The following is a 16,330-nucleotide window of genomic DNA, read 5'->3' on the forward strand; positions in this document are numbered from 1 at the left end:
GAAGCTATGTCTGTTCATATTGTGTAGTTAACCATACACCATAAAATTGTGGTTGTGTTGCAGTCATCCTCTCTCTCTACACCCCTGCATGAACAAAGAAGAAAAGAGGGAAAGTATATATAAAATGCTGTTATTTAATGAACTAGACATATGTACTAAATCAAAATATCAATGCACAGTAAACAACTTCGATCAATTGGCCGATATAACAAAATGGTGCATATATATCCTCAAAAAATGCATCAAAGCCCTAAATGTGTTTTGCACAAAAGCAAAACCTCATGGGCAGGTTATTTATAGAGCCCAAACTAAAACAGGAAATGCCTAGTAGCATTTGAAGTAGCTGGAAAAATATACAAAAATTATATATTCTTGCTCAAATCACTAATAAAGACACTGGATTCTTATCTCATTATACATGATAAAGCTATTTTAGCCATCTCACCCCTTGCTTTTTCCTGTAAGACCAATTGCAGTCAGTAACAGTAGTCAACAGGTTTACCAAACCTATCAGCCAATCACCCATTCCCACCACCCTTCTGAGTAATACCCCTCCCCACCCTCTCACTATATATAAGGGTCTGGTGACTTCTGTTTCAGTGTATCTGAAGAAGTGTGCATGCACACGAAAGTTCATACCTATGACAAACTTAGTTGCTCTCTAAGGTGCTACTGGAAGGAATTTTTTATTATTATTATTTTTTGACACAATCATATAGCAACTCATATTAAAGGAAATATACCACCTATATCAGGTTACCAGCTGTTAAGGAGGGGGGAAAAAACATTACATGTATAGAAATAATTGATTAAAAGTCCTGGGCTGCTCAGATGATGACCCCTCTCTCAACCTCACTGATGTGGTCCAAAGGAAAGCAGATCAATACATTTGGCACCAGTTTGGCTGCAGGAGTTGCCAGAAGGAGGAATACAAGGCACCATCCAACTGTCATAGGGACTCCACTCCGCATTTGTGTAGCCTTTTCTTCTCCTGAAGTTACCGGTATCCCACAAGGCAGCGGAGGTCTGGGATCAGAGTTTTCCTTCTCCTAGATGGGCTACTTTCCCAGGTTGATGAGCCCTCTCTGCCCCCACGCACACTAGGAAAGTAATAACTATATTATTTTTGTTTTTAACAAGCTTTTAAGTCCATTAAGAGAGAGAGAGAGAGAATGAGAGAGAATTAAAAATATGAAAGCACACAAGGAAAACTCCTAAGTAAAGCACAAGGATCAGTTGTTACTACAAGCCCATTTTTCCCATTCTATATACATCATTTTAAGTCCCGATAGGAAATAATGCACAATGTTCTTATGCAGTTTCCATTCATTTTGAGGGAGAATGGAAAGCTTCCCAGGCATTTGTAACCAATGGCTGGTAACTTTGTCTTAAACTCTTTGATCAAAAGCACATGTGTTTTTCTATATATGTTGTTTTCATAGGTACAGTAAGAATCCATAAGCAGCAGCATACAAAATAACACATTCATAGTCCTATCTTCACTCAGACATTTAAGTCTCTTTGAGTTCCGTGGGATTTGCTCCCAGTCAAGTGCCTGCAGCTTGACTTCGTGTGGAAACCTTCTACTGTTTTTTTCCCCTCTCATTGTAGTTTTATCAGAATACAGCAGGGGTCCTCAGAGTTTCTTTCCCTAGGGCCCACTTGAGGTGTTTGGAAATTACCAAGGCCTGCCAGACACAAAATGATGGCAGGTAGAGGCAGAGTTTGGATAAATCAGCTGGCAGTTACAGGCATCACTTTCTACTAATGTCTACTCCATTTTTAGAGATGGCTAAATAATTTCCTGCTGTGTTTTCCTTGTGGCAAGGAGTTCCAAAGCTCAGCTTTCCTCAGGGTAAATCCAGACATTTACTCTAGAGGCATTGTGTCTATTTGAGGCAGATTTTACTGATCCAGGGCCCGTAAGTGGAAAACATTTTTTCTTTTATAATTTTTTTCTTCCCACCCTGACATACTTTTCAAAATATCATTACTCATCTTGTGTGATTTCTTCTCCCATTCTCCTTTCACACCTTACCCCGCCCTCTCAAAAAACAACAAAACCTGCAAGTTTCTAACATCCCTCCTTCTTGGTTCCTCTTGCTTTCATTTCTTCCTCAGATCTTTTATCTTACTTTCTACTTTTCTTCAACATCTCCTCTGGCCTTATACCTGCAGAAAAGGGAAGCCTATCTTCCTTTCCTCTTTTCCCACTCCAACAAATTTATATGTCTCCAACTTTATTCAGTATGCAAGGAGTTGCCAGAGTTGGTCAAATTTTAATGATGAGATGATGATGATGATGATGATGATAACAACAACAATAATAATTGCAAACTGATGTGGAAATGCGGAAAAATGAAAAACAGAAAAAGCAAAATTGACATCCATCCATCCCTATGACTGAACAGGGCTCTTGATTTTAGCTGGCATAGGAGGAAACTCCAAACCAGAATAGTTGACCCAAAGTTATTCCTTCCACTCGAGAAATTCTAGGACAGGCATCCCCAAGCTCGGCCCGCCAGATGTTTTGGGACTACAATTCCCATCATCCATGACCACTGGTCCTGTTATCTAGGGATGATGGGAGTTGTAGTCCCAGAACATCCGGGGGGCCTGTGCTAGGAGGTGGTGAGCTGAATGTTGCTATCCTTGAAGACAAACACATGAAAGGCTTGCAGTAGTCATTCTTGGGTGAAAGGAATGCTGGGAATGAGTTCTGCTTCCCTGGAGAATTGCATTACTTTGTCCTTTCCCTTAATATATTCTTGCAGTTAAGTTACTGCGTGCTCTGAGGATGTCACCTTCAAACATACAACACATGAGGATAAAAGCTAAGTTAAGGAACCTCTAAAGCAAAATGGATGGGGGGGGGGGGAATGGTGTCCTTAGTGGGAGAATTTAAAAACCACACTGTATTCAAGTGCTACAATATTTTCTTGTTTTTGTTACCTCGTTCAGATTTAAATACCGTGTTTCCCCCTTTTTAAGACACCGTCTTATAACTTTTTTCCCCTCAAAAAACACAGGGTGGCTTACTTTCGGTGGGATGTCTTATTTTTTATTACCGGTACGGTTTTTACGGTTCAGGGCGCTGGCTCAGGGCGCTGCTGGGCTGTCTTGAGTGCTCGGCGCTGCAGCAGCCCCCAGTTCCGGGTGGCGGGGTGGCAGGCGTCTTTGGCCGGGCCAGGCAGAGGCCGCTGGCTCATGCGCTCCGCCTGCCGCTGCAGGGCGCTCCAAGCTCCTTGGCCGGGCCAGGCAAGGAAGAAGCAGTGAGCCCAGCAGTGGCGGCAAGCACGGAAGCGGCAGGGATGGCGGTGGACGAGAAGGCAGAGCGCGGGGCTGCAGCCAGCAAGGCGGGGGCGCGATCAGCTGTTAAGCGGAGCTCTTGGAGCGCCTCTTCATAGCTGATCGCGCTCCTGCAGTGCTGGCTGCATGGAGTGACTCTGTGAGTGGAGGTGCCTGTGGAGGTTGGTTTCCGCGGCACGGAAGTATGGCTTATTTTCGGGGTATGTCTTGTATTTCTCAAATACTTAAAAACCCTGCCATGGCTTACTTTATGACTACGTATTAAAAAGGGGGAAACAGGGTATGTTATCACAATAGACAGTAATTCATGATCCAAATGCTACTAAAACTGTAAAGTATGGCCCATTAACTCATTTGAAAAGTATCTAAAATTTATGTAGTATTTAAACAATAATATAAATTATATTAAGTATGTGCAGCAACGGGGGCTAATGTTCGCTGAACAGAAAGAATTTCCCCTTGGAGAGCTATGATTAGTTCATTTTTACTAATGAAGCTTTCATTATACCCAGAAGTTTCCCCCCCCTCTTAGTTATGAAGCAGTTTATGATTATTTTAGAAACTTGTGAGCTAATGGCCATTAAGTTTGGAATCTGTCTTTTGAATTGAACAGAACTGTCGCCTGGAAAACTCTGGGCAGGCTTGAGTAAGCAAAAAGGCCCGCTCCTTTCACTGAAATCAATGGCACATTTGTCTGCTTTTGACAACTGCAATGGAAACCCCTATTAGGAAGAGTAATTGGCTGACCAGAACAACTTGTGAAAGACCCAGGTGGCACTGGAGAGTGGTCAGTGGCATCTTTTGCTCCTCATGCATGACTAGCGGGAAAGAATATAAAACCTCTGAGTTCATTAGAAGAAAGAGGACAATGACTGAGATGAGGGAAGATGATCTTGGGAGATCCTGTGTGATTTAGGATACGTTGGCTGAATGGGTCTGTGCTTGACTGGTCACCTGTTTTCATGGCAATGTGGCCATTTCTCCCCCACCCCACCCCACCTCACCCCGACAGCCCTAAATAAGGTCATTTGTTTAATTAGCACATTCGTATCCACAGTGAGCTTAGGGACGCAGGTGGCGTTGTGGATTAAACCCCTGCAATGGGGTGAGCTCCTGTGGCTCGGTCCCAGCTCCTGCCAACCTAGCGGTTCGAAAGCACGTCAAAGTGCAGGTAGATAAATACCTTCAGCGGGAAGGTAAACGGCGTTTCCGTGTGCTGCTCTGGTTCGCCAGAAGCGGCTTTGTCATGCTGGCCACATGACCTGGAAGCTGTACGCCGGCTCCCTCGGCCAATAACGCAAGATGAGCGCCGCAACCCCAGAGTAGGTCATGACTGGACCTAATGGTCAGGGGTCCACAGTGAGCTTAGGGCAGAGAGAGACGAGGTGTTTTCTTGCCCCTTCCACATGGTGATGTTGTCGTTATTGTTTATATGTGACTTAATGCCAAAATAGACTTCTTCTAAGGCTAAGCAGTTTGCAAGAATGAAAGCCAATGACACAAACATTAGGATATAAACATCCATAATTAAAATATTGCCAGGGACTGGGCAGAGGAGGAATGGTGGAGACCACCTCCCCAGCCTGACTCTTCCAGAGAAGAAGAAGACAGTTCAGAATTACAACAGGGGTTTGAGAGAGGTCACATCTCAGAGGAAGATGAGGGGGAAAGCTGGGAAATAATGGGAGAGGAGGAGGAGGAGGCAAAGCCAGAGCAGCTGGCTGGCACATTATCACTAGAAAGCATCCTAGACCCACCATCTCCCAGAACCTGGTGAGCCTTAAAAATAGGAGAGCAAAGGGCCCTCAGCACCACCTATAGAAGGGATGATGAATGAGGAAGTGGGAGAGAAGGGAAGGCGATATTTACTCAGAGCAACACCATTATTCCAAGAGGCCACATTCTCAAGCCTCTCTATGTGAATATTGAATAAAAGCAGATGGTAAAGAATTTCCCTTGTCTTGTCCATTCCTGGCGACCTGCTGTGGGGCTTGGTTCCTCAGCTACCTGACAAATATTCAGTAAAACAATCCCATAAATATAATGCAGGGAGCTGAAGCAGGTGACTCTCCCTTTTCTGCAGGGAGGTCCAACAGTGGTAGGGCAGGGATATCCCCTGAGGGATATCCAGCCCCTCCCCCGGATCCAGTTCACTCAATGTCTCTCAGTTCCCCTTCCCCTCCCACCAGTCTTGTCAACAGGTCTTCACAGGGCTTATGACAACATCAAGAATTTTCCATAAACCAGGATCCACCAACCTTTATGTGCGCCATGTTTCTGCTTCTGAGTGAGTGTGGTGAGCATTAAGCAATTCACTTCTGTTTTACATTCTTCATCCAGTTACATTGATTCATTCATCACTGCTTAGCCTTCAGGCTGGTTCTGCAAGGACTACAAATTGGCCCCATTGAACACTGGTTTGGATTAATACTATGGTGTCTTCCCATGCCAGCTTTGCTCCTCCTGGGGGCCAATGATGCTGTTGGTATGGGAAGAAGGAACATCATTTGCCTGACCCAGAGGACTCTTCTTTTCTTTTGGTTGCTGGTCTGGTCTGGAGCAGCACTGCTACCATGCTACACCTGAATCAAGCCTTAGTGCACTGACAATATGTGACACACACAAAAAGCCTGCCGGCAGTTGTACTATTTTCACTCTCCCTGGGAAAATGTGCTCATAGTTCCCTTCAGGATTTGCAGACTCATGATGAAGTTCATCTTATCTTGGCGTATTGCATTGTCTGTCAGACCTACACTGCTGCATGGGATTTGTAGTCCATCAAATAAAGATAACCTAGCTGTGGCACGTATGTATGTCACAATGCATGTTTGACTGAAGTCATGTGAGACTCATAGTGCTTGGGACCTGCGGTAGTGCACAATGTTGTATCATGGAATGTGAAGGCATCTCCTGCGGTCTTGTCAAACACAGGTATGTTAATATATTATAATACGGTAGAAGAATATAGGTATCACAGAATGGTCATTGGATTTGATGAAAGGCTGCCAAAATATCTTGATAAAATTCAGAATCGCCAGAATCTGTTCAACATTCCACTGCTCTCAAAATTTGCATTTCCATGACCATTTGGGTTCTCTTGCATGGCGGAATTGATAGGGCTGAACCTTCTGCCATTATGGCAAAAAATGAGCACTAAGTGGAGAACAGCCAGACCTATAAAGGAAGAGAGTTCTCTAAATGGGATGCTGTCACTAGTGGTGATGTTGGTAGTAGTAACAGTTGTGTGTGTGTGTGTGTGTGTTTTCTAAGTAAATATGCATATGATCAGACTGTAGATTAGGAAAGGAAATACTTAAGAACATAAGAAAAGTCTTGCTAGATTAGGCCAAAGGGCCCATCTCGTCTGGCATCTTTTTGGTAATGATGGCCAGCTAGATACCTACAAGAGCCTCATTATTGTATGTCCATTTTAAAACATGTTGTTGGACACCATTGGCCTTTGAACTTGGGTGTCCTAGCAGAAGAATACAGGCAGTAGGAGGCAGCTTTTGCCTCTTCCTGGGAATGCTATAAGGGAATAACAAATAAAACTAGAGCATCTGCAAGGCAACCCAATTTCTGATCTACATGATTGCCTCCTTTTCTTCATCTCACACGGGAACTTGAGAGGAACGTGATAGCTACCGATAATGATGGGAAGCCCATGATTCAACACCAAATCATCGAGTCTTATTCTGGGCTTCATTGTGCCCAGTTGTCTGCAGCTGGATGTAAAACCCTAGCCTGGAGCTATTTACACCATGATCAGGCTAGTAATTAGCAAAATGTTTAATATAATATAGAAGCAATTAGGAGGTGATAACATGCAATTAAGATGTGTTTTCAGATTAAAGATTTTATAGTCCTCTCTTTCTTGAAAAGATAAAGTGCCTATCTCAAAATGTCAAACTGCAGTGATTTAATCTGAATTATTTTCAATTAATATGCATGCATTCTTGCGATGTGTTCACCGTTGTTATTGACATTGATAAATTAAGCTTATCCCAGCAGAATTTATCCTTGAGATGCTCTATATTTCCTGAATGTCAGCTCTTTATTTCTATTTTTTTTCTAAATGCCTACAAGCTGTGCACGATCTAACTTGCAAGTCCCAAGATTCATCCCCTGGATTACAGCGATGTGACAGTCTGGGTGGAACAATAATCTAAAAGGGCATTGTTATAAATAGTGTGTTAGAATATAATTGTTTGTCATGTCGTTTGTCCCCTTTAAATCCCTTTGAGTCCTGTTTAAGTAATTTAGACAGCTAGGTTGACAAGAGTCTTGAGACTTCCCTTATAGAGTTGTTGGACCAATCTTCAGCCTGCTTTGTCTTTAGGGACTACCTCAATTGCGGAGCAGGAAGTACAAACAGCGAATATACTGTGAGTTTATTATGAGATTTCAGCTTGGGCTTCAGCTGTCGCTACATCTTCCTTGCTCTGTTTTTACTAAACTATGTAAATGCCGCTGATGTTAATTTGCTCAACTCCTCAATAGAATTGCTGAAACAATAGGCACCCGGATGAGGCTTCTTAATCGCCATTAAGGAGCAGTTATCCCAAAGCACATTAACATGGTTACAGCAGTTTGATGAAGAATTATAAATGGCTGGAACGAGCTCTGCCTGTCAAAATCCTTTGGACAAATTTGGCAACTAAAAGAGTAACATTTAGAAAACTTTTTTAAAAAGTTTGGATGGTTACTAATAATAGTATCATTGCACTGTTCAGTTAGTCAAAATTTGTAGTACTGAAGTTTTAAGAGAACCTAATAGATCACCAAAGTTAATGGCTTTTACTCGGCTTCATTTTCTCAGCTTCATTTTGGCATTTTTCCTTTGCCTAAAATGCTTTCTTAATCAAAACCATTCCTACACATTTATTTAATAGCGTTTATCAATAAGCAATTAAAAGTATGTAAAATGTACAGGCTTATGTATGCTTTGGTCCATTTATTTATTTATTTGTTACACCCCTCCCTCTCCCTCCCTCCCTCTCTCTAAAAAAAACAAAAACAAAAACCCAACAACCTATAAATAAACCAGACTTTCAATTTTAACCATTTAACAGCACAATCCCAACCATGTATTATCATACGTAAATCCTAATGAATTCAATCAGATGTAGCCAGAATTTCTTGGGGAGTGGGGGCAGAACCGAGCTATCTGTGACTGGTCAGTTAGTTAAGTATTTTTATTTATTTACTTGATGGGGGGCAGCTGCACCCCCTGACTATGCCCATGGGGCAAGGGCAAATATAGATCCAAACCAGGGGTCAGCAATATTTTTCAGCAGGGGCCGGTCCACTGTCCCTCAGAACTTGTGGGGGTCGGGCGGCGGCAGCAGCGGAGGGACAATGAGCGGCGCGTGAAAGGGCTCCGGAGAGGGGCTGCTTTAAATGGCGGCCACTCGAGTATTACGCTGCTGCTGCTGGCAACAATCAAAGCCTAGCCCCATTCCTCTGCAGGGTGGGGAGAAGCCGGGGGGAGGCGGGAGGCACCGCCGTGGTGTGTGTGAGGGAGGGGGGGAAATGGCGCAGCGCGAACAATCAGAATCAGATCCACACCCATCCATGCGGCGATTCCTGGTCCGTCCACGGGCCGGATCCAGAAGGCAATTGGGCTGGATCTGGCCCCCAGGCCTTAGTTTGCTGACCCATGCTCCAAACCAAAGAGAGATTTAGACCAGCTCAGGAGTTGGTCTACGGTAGGCACCCCCAAACTCGGCCCTCCAGATGTTCTGGGACTACAACTCCCATCATCCCTGACCACTGGTCCTGTTAGCTAGGGATGATGGGAGTTGTAGTCCCAAAACATCTGGAGGGCCAAGTTTGGGGATCCCTGGTCTACGGTTATGTAAGCACCACACATTGAAAGCACATGACTTCCTCTGTAGTTGGTTAAGGGTGCTGGGAATTATAGGTCTACGGAGGTAAACTCAGTGTAAACTGGTCCATTAGGGCAAATGAGGCAGTGGTCCACCTTAGCCAGCTCCCACCCAGCTTCCTCCTTAGCTTCAGGGCTGCTGTTTGTAGAACTCAACAGGGAAAAGGGGGGGGACAAACCTCATCCTTGTTAGCTCCACAAGTCACTGTCTCTGTCTCTGTTGTGTGAACTCACTGCCTTCCACCCCAGCAATCCCATTGGGCACCAGCCACCACTGGATAAAGTACAGTACCCAGGATTCCTTGGGGTGAAAGTCAGGTGCTTTCAATGTATGCAGCCTCTGATTTACGTACCTCCCTTTGTTCCAGTGAAAAGGCATCCTTCTTTTTAGCTTCTTTAAATAAATCTTTCCCCTCTGGCTTCTTTAGAACAGGCATGTCCAACAGGTAGATCGCGATCTACCGGTAGATCACTGGACGCCTGCGGTAGATCACTGGTAGATCATTGGCTCCCCCCCAAAGAAGCTGAACAACTGTGGCTCCCCTTAAAAAAAAAAGCTCAACGTTTTACCTCCTCCCTGAAAAAACTCAACAACTTTGACCTGAACCCCCCCCCCCAATGACCTTCCTCCTTCATAAATAAAAGCTCAACAACTTTGACCTGAACTCCAAAAAAAGGGGGTAGATCACTGCCAGTTTTTAACTGTGAGTAGATCGCAGTCTCTTGGGAGTTGGCCACCCCTGCTTTAGAAGAAAAAAGGCTTCTTACGAACTGCTTTCAGGCACATAATTGGCAGCCTTCCCACACCTTCTGATGCTTATAGGAAAGCCCATCTGAAGAGATCACAGGGTTTTCAGGAAGTGTGGGCACCCAGGAAAGCGGCAGAGTGCTGATGATTTGCAGAATGAAAGAAAGGACACTCACAAACACCCCTCAGCTGCTTGGAAAGTAAGGTAACCTGCTCCCCAGCCTTGAAAATTTCACTGAGGGTTTTTTGTGTTCCCTTTTATAAATTATGGACACAATTTATTTTGTCATTAATTGCCAGAGAATGGTTAAGAGGGGGGGGAACTCTGGAAAAATATATGGCACAGTACTAGTTAATAATATTTGGTAACTGAGTCTCAGTTCATGGATGTTAAAAGCATCACGTGGAAAAGAAGCAGAAATAGGATTTAAAAGATTTGAACATGGTTTGATAGAATATGATACATTCTAATGAATAAATCACTATTGGCAACTCGGCAGTGTTAATTCCACTGGCATATCAAGTAGGAAATGCTTTTTTAATGCAAGATTTGCTTTATTTGAAAGGAGATACAGGCCCATTTGTCCAATGTTTTTATTTGTCATGTTTTCCGTTACAGAGAGTTCTATCAAATTCCCGTACAGAGCTTAGTGAAAAATGCCAATTGCATATTTAATAAAGAATGATCCTTCCAGGAACCATTATGGCTTTAAGTGTGATTATAGAACAGCTCTCCAGTAGTTTCTTTAACTTGTATAAACATCCATTTTGTAAAGCTGGAGGCTTAATTGTACTTTTGCATAGATCCATGCCATTTTCAGATAGGCCTCTAATGAATTCGCAGCCCTGGAAATTAAAAAGTGATGTATGTTACAAAGCTCTGCTCTAATAAAATTTATACTCCTGTAACTGTTGGATTATTCTACAACTTATAAAATAATTGGTCTTCAATATTATGGTGAACTCTTACGGACTACATTATGGTCTCACGTGCTGGCTTACTCTGGGTTTGTTCTAACCTTTTTGAAACAGTAATGCCCTATTTTTATATTGTTTTGACTCATTTGTCTTTAAACCATGTGCCTTTTTCTCTCTCCAGCATGTCAAAAAGATGAGAAGACCCCTGCTGGATCAGACCAAAGGCCTATCTGTATAGTATTCTGTTTTCATAAACCAATCTGTTGTCCATGGGAAACCCACAAGCAAGAGTCCCCTCTCTTGTTGTTATTCCTCAGCAGTTGGTATTGAAATGCATGCTGGTGTTGATCTTGAAGGGATCCTATAATCACTGAGATTAGTACCCTTATCTCATCATGTACCTAATCTTATTTCAACTTAAGAGAGCAAGAAGAGCATGCTGGATCAGGTCAATGGCCCATCTAGTCCAGCATCCTGCTCTCACAGTAGCCAACTAAGTTGATGGCCATAATTTCTTGTGGGAGCAAGTTCCACAGTTTTACTAATTTCTGTGTGAATTACTTGTCCATCTCCAACTGCTCAGCTTCTCTGAGAGAGTGCTTTCACTTCATTATGGACTTTCCACTTTCACCTCATTGTGGATTATTTAATAATACAACTCTATCATGCCCTCTTTTATGCCCCCTTTTTCCTGAACTACAAAGCCCCCAGTGTTGCTCCAACTGCCCCGCCTCGCCCCGCCCCACCTCGATAATTTTGGTTGCTCTTTTCTGCGTCTTTCCCATCTCCACATCACCTTTTTTGAGATATGAGTCAAGTACTCCCACCTACAAAATAAAATTTCCCTTGGCAGAAAAACAGACTAGATCAGCATCTAATCAGATTTGGCCAAAGGGCTGCCTTCACCCTTGACTGACCCTCAAGGGGTTAAATGCTAGTGGTGAGTGTGACCAGACCATAATCTCACGCACAAACACAGAGGGCCCCCCCCCCATCTCAGCTGATCTGTGCAGCTGAGGAAGCTAGTTTATTGCTCTACCTCCACTCATCAAAAGACCCACCTGGTGACCAGGGCAGGGTGATTCGTACCATTGGATTTGGGCATGAGTTTAAGCACTTCCTCTTGGCCCAGGCTCCCCCCCCCCCAGTCTGCCACAGCTCAGAATAGTGTTGTTCTAGGGTTGCCATATTTTGAAGAGCAAAGAAGAGGACACATTTGCCGACTTCTGCTATTAACTATGGATCACTATGGCGACTCTACCCATGAAAAAGAGGCCATGTCCTGGAACAAGAGGACAACACCCAATATGTCTTTACTACACTGGGCTGGACACAGGTGGTGCTTGTCGATCAGAAGGTCGGCAGTTCGAATCCCCGTGACGGGGTGAGATCCCGTTGTTCGGTCCCTGCTCCTGCCAACCTAGCAGTTTGAAAGCACTTCAAAAGTGCAAGTAGGTAAAAAGGTACCGCTCCGACGGGAAGGTAAATGGTGTTTCTGTGCGCTGCTCTGGTTCTCCAGAAGCAGCTTAGTCATGCTGGCCACATGACCCGGAAGCTGTACGCCAGCTCCCTTGGCCAGTAAAGTGAAATGAGCGCCACAACTCCAGAGTCGGTCACGGCTGGACCTAATGGTCAGGGGTCTCTTTACCTTTACACTGGGCTAGGAAGCCAGTAGCGGGGGTCTGTGCCAGGGTCTCAGCTGCCTAGGGCTAAAAAGAATGGGAATAAACAACGTCTGGAGGGCCACATGTTCCCCATGTCTGGGACATGGCAGTGCTCAGGAAGACCTCATCGTGTCTAAACAATACGGTGGTACCTCACAAGACGAAATTAATTCATTCCACGAGTCGTTTCGTGTTGCGAAAACTTCATCTTGCGAAGTGCAGTTTCCCTTAGGAATGCATTGAAATTTAATTCATGCATTCCTATGGGGGGGGAGCACATAAAAAAGGTGCCAACTCACCTGCCACGGCCGGAGGTTTTTCAGGGGGGGATGCAGGATGAGGGCCAGGGAGAGGCTCCCTCCCTCCTTCCCCAGCAGCCGGACCCTCGCGCCCAACCAGACAGACAGCCAGTTCGCACGCAGGCAGGCTGGCTTAAGGTGAGTGAGGGGGGATCCGGCTGCTGCGGAAGCTGGGCGATGGCGGGTGGCGGAAGTGCGAGGCGGCTGGGCTCCGGGCGGTGGCGGGAGCGCGAGGCGGGCGGGCGGGCTCTGGGCAATGGCAGCGGCGGAAGCGGAAGAGTGAGGCGGCCGGGATCTGGGCGATGGTGGCAGCAGAAGCGTGAGGCGGCCGGGCTCTAGGTCTGACTTTCTCCTTGCGGCGCCCTGCTTCGTTTTGCGAAGTTTTCTATGGCACGGCCATAGAAAACTTCGTCTTGCGTGTCTGCCAAAAAATCACAAAACTTTTTTGTCTTGCGATTTTTTCGTGCTGCGAGGCGTTCGTCTAGCAAGGTACCACTGTCTCTTTAAAGCAGAGGGGGAGCATATTTCCCACCCCCTCAAAGAATTCTGCCTCCTGTAGTTTACCCTTGGCAGAGTTACAATTCCTAGGAACCCTTAAGAAACTCTGGTGCCCAGAATTCTTTGAGGAGCAAAATGTGCCTTCAATGAATAATGGGCGCACAGCCCTTCCTGTCTCAGGAGCATCTGATAACTGGTCTGTGTTTTAAAACTCAATTTTATTAAAGGTTTTCAACATTTAATGCAATATAAACCCAAACAAAGCTACTATCTGAAGAGAACAAAATAATAACAAAGAAAAGAAAAGGGTGAGGAAAGCAAGGAAGAGAAAAGAAACACACAAACACAAAGTTTCATATTCTGGTCTGGATGAGGTCAGTTCAAGGTCTGAGGATATGCCATAGGTCATATGCAGGGCCTTGTGATGACATAGCTGTTGGTGCCTCTGGTGGTTGTTTATCATTTTATCATGTATTGGATTTATATACTGGTCCTCATCAAAAGATCTTGGGCCGGTTCACATGATAAAGTCCCATTGTCGTGGACTGGGCGCCCATGAAGAAGAGGACAAATGGACTACCTTCCGGTTCTACGAATCTATGACTGCCAAGTGATTTGTTCTGAAACGGCAGGCTGGGTAATGCTAATTTCTTGCGCTGCTTCCTTTTGTTTGAACAGGTATTCAAAGGATATTTGAGCAGCAAAGGAAGCGCAGATTTCGCACAGCCACCTTTGAACCGTCGTGCTGCTTTAAAAGATGAGTTGCGTCACTAACAAGCCACAGGTGTACACTACAGGAGCGGGTGAAATTGTAATTGAGGAGTATGATGGCAGTTAATTGTCTTTAATGTATTTATCCCAAGATGCACTTATGCATCTGCTATATGTCTAGGTGTTTGTTACCAGGAGCTTTCCCCGATACTTAAGCAGTAGAGGATCTATATCTAAGAGACAATAAAGATGGTGAAAATGCTATCAAGGGACTCTGAAGTGGCAGGACAAAGAAACTTAGCCTCCCTCTACGTCTTGGAAATAAATGGGCCTATTTATTTTGATGGGATTTTTTTATGCATTTCCCCATATTATGGTGTAAATACTAAACACTTGACAGCCATTTTCAGGCAGTAATCGTTCAGCTGAACTGCCATACGCCGAAGTATTTTAGTGGGCAGATAGTTTGATATTTGCCTTTCTGTTAAGAGGTACTTCCCTCCGCCGTGGGCTTATTGCTCTAATAAAATAGCTTCATACTGTAGATTAAAATAATGTCTAGCCTGCCACTGACAATGGAGGATTTATGTGTGGGAGTAACCCACAATACTGCCTCCATGCATGCATGGAGAATAGATGTGATAATTAGTCATACACTGTCATTCATTTATGCAAGCAATACAGAAATGTAAGATGAGAACAACAGTGAGGCATTGCTGTGCAATAGTGCCCTGAATTCTAAATGTACTAAAACAGTGGGAGCGCAGAACTGATTATTAACCACGCTGTGGCCAAATTTTGCTCCTGTTTTTGTTCATGGTAGCTTTACCAATTTATCTGTTTCAAACGTGTAATCTGTCCTCCCTTTATTCCAGATTAGGGGTGTGTGTGTGTGTGTGTGTGTGTGTGTGTGTGTGTGTGTTTAGATAATTACAAACTTCTTAGTCCTGGCAAATCAAAGCATGTGGTCTATGGTTGAACGTCCTGTACTATGTGTAAATACTGAACATAAGAAGACAGAAAATATATGTACAACATGTTTTAAATCGGGGATAGGGAACCTTTTTCAACCCAAGGGGCACATTCCTTTCTGGGCAATCTTCTGGGAGGGGCACATGGGAAGGGCAAATGTGAACAGAGCAATGAATGCAAATTTTACATTCATTGTAGGCTAGTTAATGCACAAACTCTTTATGTTCCTCTCTATGCTCCATCCAGGGAAGAGAGAGGCATTATCCGCGTTCAAGGGCACATTCCAGACAGGCAAAGAGAAGACACTCAAGAAAAAGCAGGGTTAGTATAAGGTACAGCCAATAGGGAGTGTGGCCTTGGGAGAGTCCCCAGCATGCTTGAGGTGGCTAGCAGTGCCGTACCAAGACATTGTACCACCTAAGGTAGAGACCAAACGGCATCCAGACACACACAAACTCACAGAGACCTAGGATGAACACTTAAAATACTTGCCACAGCTTTCGGGCACTTCAGGGTACCACTTGAAGCAGGGCCCACTCTAGCAACTAATAAAACCCCATTGACATCAATGGTAGAAAAGCGTTCCAAGCAGGGAAAACATTAAAGTCTTACCTTTTCCATCTGCTACTGACACTTGGTGTTGTAGAGAAGCTGTGGCAAGGGATGAGAAGTGATCTCTCCCTCTGTGTGCTTCCTAGAAGAGGGCATGGGAAGCCAATAAGATTCCAGCAGTCTCCCTCTTGCAGCAGGCATGCACTGGGCTGGCCCAACATAATGCCAAAGATGGCAGCCTATTGTATGTACAGACGCCAGCTGGACTGATGGCTGAATCATATTTCAACACTGGCAATGGGACAACATCCACTGTCACACTTCAGAGAAACAGAAATAGTGGAGGGGTTTTTTTGTTGTTCGTGTTGTTTTGCAGGGGGAAACAGACCAAGTGGGACCCAGAGCTCTCTCTTCCACCAGAGCGAAACAGCTGAGGGACAGTCACAGCTGCCCTTGAACGTCTGCTACCTGAGGAGAAGGGTTCAGTTTGGCTAATGATAAGGCTAGTCTTGGACATGCGACAACCTACCAGGAGTGGCTGCCTCTTGTCTTTCTTCCACTGTGGCTGAGCTGATGAGGAATCAATCCTGAGATCAGAAATACATTAACATAAGAAGAGTCTTGCTGGGTCCGACCAAAGCCCCATCAAGTCCACCTCCCTGCAGGGGCGTAGCGGGCCGCCACGACACCCGGGGCAGCAAATTGCCATGCACCGGGGGGGGGGGCGTCGCCGCTACGTAACGACGCATCTGTGCTATGTAGAGTGGGATCG

Source organism: Zootoca vivipara, chromosome 5, assembly GCF_963506605.1.
Source record: "Zootoca vivipara chromosome 5, rZooViv1.1, whole genome shotgun sequence".
Taxonomy (NCBI): Eukaryota; Metazoa; Chordata; class Lepidosauria; order Squamata; family Lacertidae; genus Zootoca; species Zootoca vivipara.